Source organism: Zalophus californianus, chromosome 15, assembly GCF_009762305.2.
Source record: "Zalophus californianus isolate mZalCal1 chromosome 15, mZalCal1.pri.v2, whole genome shotgun sequence".
In the NCBI taxonomy this organism is placed as follows: Eukaryota; Metazoa; Chordata; class Mammalia; order Carnivora; family Otariidae; genus Zalophus; species Zalophus californianus.
Window position 1 is genome coordinate 54533734 of NC_045609.1, and position 6414 is coordinate 54540147.

Genomic DNA, 6414 nt, shown 5'->3' on the forward strand with positions numbered 1-6414 from the left:
TCAGACCCACACATCCATCAGCTTCTGGATCTTCTGTGCTATTACAGGATTTTTTAAGTGTTCAGTGAGTGTCTGGGGGTCCTTCTGCATTGGTGGGTCACTCATTATTTGCTGCACCTCCATGCTGTCATGTCAGTTCTACTGAGCCATCGTACAGCGTTGGTAACCGTCTGCCACCTCCTTACTGTTGGAGTCCAGATCTAACGCCTTCCAGTAAACATCCATGGCTTTTGTGTAGTTCTTCGTCTCCTCTAGTGCAGCTCTTTGCCGTGTGTAACCCTTGATGAGGGTTGGCTCCAGCTGGATACATTCCTCACAGTCCTTGAGCACCAGCCGAAACTCCAGGAGTTTGGTGTAGCAGGCAGATTGATTGCTGTACAATTTGGCATCTCTTGGGTTCCATTTGATGGCTTCTGTATAATGCTTCATGGCCTGGGGAAAGTCCCCTTTCTGAAAACATTCATTGCCTTTGTTCTTCTCCTCCAAGGCCAGGTCAGGGCTTATATAGGCCAGCCACTCTTGGTCCTTGAGAATTTTCTCCACTTGTTGGCATTTCTTGAGCACACCTGGTGTTCAGGGCTCTGCCAAAGACTTGTTATAGAAATGGATGGCATCCTTGCACTTTTCTTCTTTGGAGTAGGAGTTGCCATCTAAGGCTATACCACCCTGAATGCACCCATTCTCATCTAAAGTAGGAGTTGCCAATTCAAGAATAAGCTTTGGCAATCTGTCAATAGTCTTGGTCTTCTCACCCCACCTCAACGGCCTTCTCAAAAAGCTCCCGGCATTTACTGTAGTCGCCCTTCTCGAAGTACACAGCTGCTTGATCGGTCATGTAGGGCATGTTGGTGGGATCTAGGTCCTTGGCTCTGTCATAGCACTTCAAGGCTGTGTCAAAGTCTTTCTGTCTTGTAGGCCTCACTCCCCAATTCTTTTTCTTTCAGTGCCTGTTTCTTCTTCTGGGGAAGATCTTCTTTCACTGGCTCTGGCTTGGTGTCCTTTTTGGGAGGAGGTGGTAGTGGAGCTGTTGCAACTCCCTCCTCCTCATCCGTACTGCCCAGATCGACTCCCAGCAAGACACTGAGAGCAGCCATGATCCGGGGATCTTACAGTTTCGTACCTAGGTCACACGGCTTGTTTCACAGTTGCTCTATCAGTTGCTGGTAGGTAGGATCAATGAGCAGCATCCTTGTCCTGGGATCACTCTCCAACTTCTGGTACAGATGCGGCATGTTGAAAGGACTCATGAATTTCCTCTCTGCACCACGGGGCCTCCATATTCTGTAAGCCCTCTTTGAGCTGAGGATTATTTGCTTCATGTTTTAAAGCTTCTTTGTAGGTTCCCTTGGCTTCTTCAGATCAGTGTAAGAACTCAAGAGCTACTGCTTTCTGTGAATAGCCCTTGCCCCAGTCCGGCTTTAATCAATAGTTTTGCAGCCATCCTCATAAGCCTTCTGGTAGTCACCTTTCTTGGCGTAGGCTACTGAGCAATTGCTGTAGAGCACGTGGTTCTGGGGATTTAACTTAATTGCTTCAGAGTAGCACTGTTGCCCGCACTCAGGGCCTTATTGCCCTTCACTTTTAGCTCATTTACTTGCTCCATAGCCTGGCCTGGAACCCAGTTGAATCAATTTCATCCACTCCATATTCTCAACCCTTAAAAATTATTTTCATTTAATATTTGGATAACTTTTTTCAAGGGAAGTTTCCCCCCAAATAGAGAGCTTAAAAGGGCCTGACCCCTTGGAGATATCACTGTTAGTTTGATGAAGATTTTACTATCTTGTCTTCCTAATCTGATGCCAATATGCCAGGTAGTTATTAATGACATGAGCCAGATGTCTCATATTTATAATATTTACACTGGTGTAGGGCCAAAGTGCAGACCGCTTATATCTACACACATCAGCTAAAAGGCTCCTCTATGACAAAGAAGAAAGGTTACATGGTAGGTGAATTCTCCCAGAAGCACAGCGCAAGCGTGGCACTGCTGGCCTGCATTGATGTGCTAGGAAGGGCCAGAGGGGCCAGCCCAAGATTCTGAGGAGGTCTACAATGTACAATAAAATTTGGCATGTGTTACTAGTCCCTGATAACCCAGCACATTGGGCTATCTCAACCTAGTCTCCCTTATCTTCAGGACACCCAATTTCACCTCCATCAGCTTCTTTCCAAACCTTCTCCCCTTCACTTTTTGTTTAAAGGGTCAACTTGATGCTGAGATTTGAGATTTCTGCAATGCTCAGCTACTGCTTCAAGGGTGCTATAGTAGATGAACCATAACAATAACAATTATTATTATGCTATAGAAAGAGGTTTTCTCTTTAGAGGCTCCCAAATAGAAACTATCATAATATGTGGGAGCAAGGTCAAGAGATACCACCATCTGATAACAAACTGAATGAGTCGGGACATAGTTGATGAGCTCAGACATTTCCTGGACATATTTCAGGGCCCTTCCCAGAAATAACCCATTATCCATTGTGATGGGTGCCAGAATCATTCTCCCGGGCATGTTAGATAAACTCTACGTGGAAGCTGCTGGCTCCATGCCAGCCTCCTTAATAATAAGAGGGATTGTGGAGGAAGAAGAGTTGGAGGGTAAGAATTGCAGTCTCTTGGGGGCGAGCGACAAGACCCAATGGTTAACAGGCTGAATATGCCCACTGTGGCCAGCAGAGGGCAGCAGAACCAGACTACTACTACAGGTGGCCCCTGTGACCCCGGGGCAACTGCTGTGGACATGCGTGCTCCAGGAGACCAGGACCACAAAGGGTAGTCCTTAGAAAAGGTACAGCTAAAGTGGGAAAGGAGGTTTGGGGGAAGAGATTTCCTTCCCAGTGATGATATTCTTCCCTGAAATCAATCCACGGTCCAGCCTCCTGGAAGATGAGATTAATCTTCCAAAGCCTGGTCATCCCAAGAGAAACAGAATAGCAATTTGGATCATGCAAAGCTGAAGACTAGAACATAAACTCCTAATGACTCAATCAAGATAGAAACAATTCATTAAACTCAGCCTGAAACAGTCACCCATGCTTCCTTGTATGCCCCAACAGATTTAACATCACATTGCCCATGCCCCCAATGTCCACCACCTCTACAACAAAGAGGGATAATATAAACACAATGCTCTCATCTTCCCAACAGATCTCCTGCCCTCCATCTTCTTTTCCAGAAGGTCAGTGTTCTCACTCAGAGGGTGGCGAGTACGGGCAATACACACAGCGAGGACCTGCTTCATTGCCTCCCGTTCTTTGGTTAAGCCAGAGATGACTGAGTATAGTTGAATTTTACTGCCCTTGAAAAATAGCAAGGCTCCTTACATCTCACCTGTAGAGGTAGGGTCAAGGGCAGCATACCACTACGAATTATTCCTAATAAGATGACTGTCCCAAAGGGTCGGGGCAGATGCTCAGATGCTTAAAGGAAATGATGACTAGCTTTGTTATCAGAAATATAAGTCTAACCGGGCAAAAGCGTTGCTGGCAATGGATTTCCAGCCCTTCCCCTGGCCCTGTAAGCTAAAGAAGGTTCTTTCTTTTTCTCTTCAGTTCCTTCCTTTCCCACGGTCCTCCCAGCAGGCTCCTGTTTTAGGGGCTCTCATGAGGCAGAGTTGGGAGGAGAATAACACAAAGAAACTCACAGATCAGGCTGAAGGAGCATGTCCAAATCTGTGTTCTAGAAGAGAGAGGCCCAGCAGCAGCTGTGGAAGGGGAGTGGGTGGGCGAGGACATGGGGATTCTAAGTGTTTCTGTGAGTTACAGCCTTTCATGACATTAAAAAAAAAAAAAATGTTGCTCGACTGTGTTCATTTGGTGCAGATCTTCTTTGAGAATGGACCCTATGAATCATAGTTTCAATAGAATTATAGAAGACGCTAACATAATTCTGCCTCTTCCTTTGAACGATCATTTGCATAATTTGAGTAGGTTATCCTGTAGCTCATGAGGAGCATGGAAAATTACCTAACTCACAGAATCTCAGCATACCAAAAGCCGAGCAAATCAAAAGCCAAAAATACTTATCAAAACTGCTGTTTCTGATCTTTGTTTCCATGTTGTTACACCTAAAGCTTTTTAGAATCATCTTTGCTGCTTGAAAACTGTTGGAGATATTTCCACTCCATCTCTCTTGGAAAGTTTCTTTTTCTAGGGACCGTTAGCTTTACCATCTCATTACACAGCTCGAGGCTGTCCTCCAAAACCTCTCACTATGACCCAGACTGACCAGGCTGATGCCTTCTACAGTGATGCCTCCCCCACGTGACAGAGCCAGTGATCTTGGTTACAGTGCCTTTTTCTGTCCTGGAGGGACCCTTTTAACTTCCAGAATTGAAGGCATTTAAAGAAGAAAACAGTTGCTGGGTGTTATTATAGCCCCAAGGCCAAAAGACGCTTAATTAATTAAATGTTACATGTGGATTTAGGGTGACACCAGAGTAAGAGGCATGGGGACAAGAGTGGCTTTTCCTCCTTAAAAAAGGAAAACAAACAGAAGAGGTAACATTACCTAGGGAAAATCTCCTGGTTACAGATAGAATTTTGATATGTGAGCAGCTGGGATTTCCTTCTCTCCCAGACTTTCTTCCTCATTGGAGGAAGATGAGGGCAGAGATAACTGAGAAGAGCTAGAATTCACTGGGGAAATTACCTCAGAAACCAGCTATAGATAAGGGCACCAAAGAAACAGGTCCGCCTGTAACCATGGTGACAAGCAGAGGAAGTAAGGGGTGGGGAGAGGAGGGAGCAAAGAGCCAGTGCAGTTAGAGGGCAGGAGGAACGCAGGGAGGGGAGGAGACACCCAGGTCAACAGGGTGAGTGACAGGAGCTTTTAAGCTAACTTCAGGTTTTTAAAGGAAGAAAGAATTTGTGACTGCAATTAACTAGGAAGGCAGGATGCATGTTACATTATGGATTCCTTTTACATTTAGAGAGTGTTTTAAATGTTTTTAGAGTTTAGCTATTTTAACAAAGCGAGATTACGAGTGAGCAGTGGAAAGTTGTGGTTGAGTTGGGGGTGGGGATGGCGAGGGTGGAGGAGAAAGGAAGGCACATTCAGAGCTACCCAGAAGCCCAGAGACTGCAGGCATCTAGAGTCAACACAGCACCCGGCTGCCTCCTGGGGGCAGCTGTCTTCCCAGAGATTCCCTTACAGGCTTACGTGGAAAAACCAACGCCAGAAGTACAGGATGCCACATTTAGCAAATAAAAATACAGGATGCCAGTTAATTTTCCATGTCAGATAAACAGCAAATAATATTTTAGTAGGTTTGTGTTCCACGGCAACCCTCATAAGGTGGCACCCACTACTTAAGTATCTTCTTGTTCTCTCACCCCCTATATATTTAAAAAAGAAAGGAGAGAGGCAAGGAAGGAGAAAAAGAAGGAAGGGAGGTAGGGAAGGAGGGTAAAACGGAGGGAGGGAGGGCAGATCTGGACCCTCTGAACACCCAATGGTTAGTTTCTATTACTGACCCACATTCCATTCCTGCTTGCTCCTCTCTCTCCTCACCATCATAGAACTTTCCTTTAACTATTCAACTTTCTTTAACTAACTCAATGTCTTCAAACAATCCAGTCAGAACAAAGCCACACACGATCAGACCAAACCTCTCTGATTCCTACAAGCTCAGACTGCCTTTTCCTGGATGCTCCCAGTGTGTGATGACACCTCCTCCAGCCTCACCTGGCGCCTTCACACTGACCTCACTAAGCTTTCTTGCAGCTGCCCGTTGTTCTGCCGGGTCTATACCTGTACCAGTTGACGCCACCTCTGAGCTCCCTGCTGGCATTTTTCTCGGGCCTTTGTCCATGATTAATACACACCTCTTACAGCATCTACCAATTAAGTGGCAGGTATCAATAAATTCCATCACAGCAATATTTCAAAGAAGTGTTTTACAAAACAAATCAATGTCTATGGTTCAGCAGTGGTACTGATGTTCTCAGATGGATTTTTCTCACTCATGCCACCTCAGCTCCAGCTCTACCCAAACACCACTATAGAAAAGACCAAACACAAGACAAGAAATGGGTTCACACATCAGCTTAAAACTTCAATCAGATCATGTCATTTGGGTTAAGAACATCCTAATGTTATCTTGGGATTTGTGTGTTTTACTGTATGGATGTCACAACTCAGTGAAAGATAAAATATTAAGTGGGCCAACCACAGTAATTCATTACCACATCATCCCTTTTTATTCCTTCCTGACAAGGATCACAATCTAGTATTTATGTTGATTCGTTTACTGTCTTTCCCCTCGATCGGAGTTGGTAAAATGATGGCCCATTGTCCAAATCCAGCCACCATCTGTTTTTGTAAATTAAGTTTTATTGGAACTCAGCCATGCCTGTTCATCGACTATTTTCTGTGGTTGCTTTTGGGCTACAGTGGCAGAGCTGTATGTTA

The 6414-nt window shown here is 45.1% G+C and overlaps 1 pseudogene; it reads right to left on the minus strand.

Moving 5' to 3' along the window:
• On the minus strand, nucleotides 1-1603 carry LOC113920303 (annotated as a pseudogene).
• Nucleotides 1604-6414: the final 4811 nt, after the last annotated feature.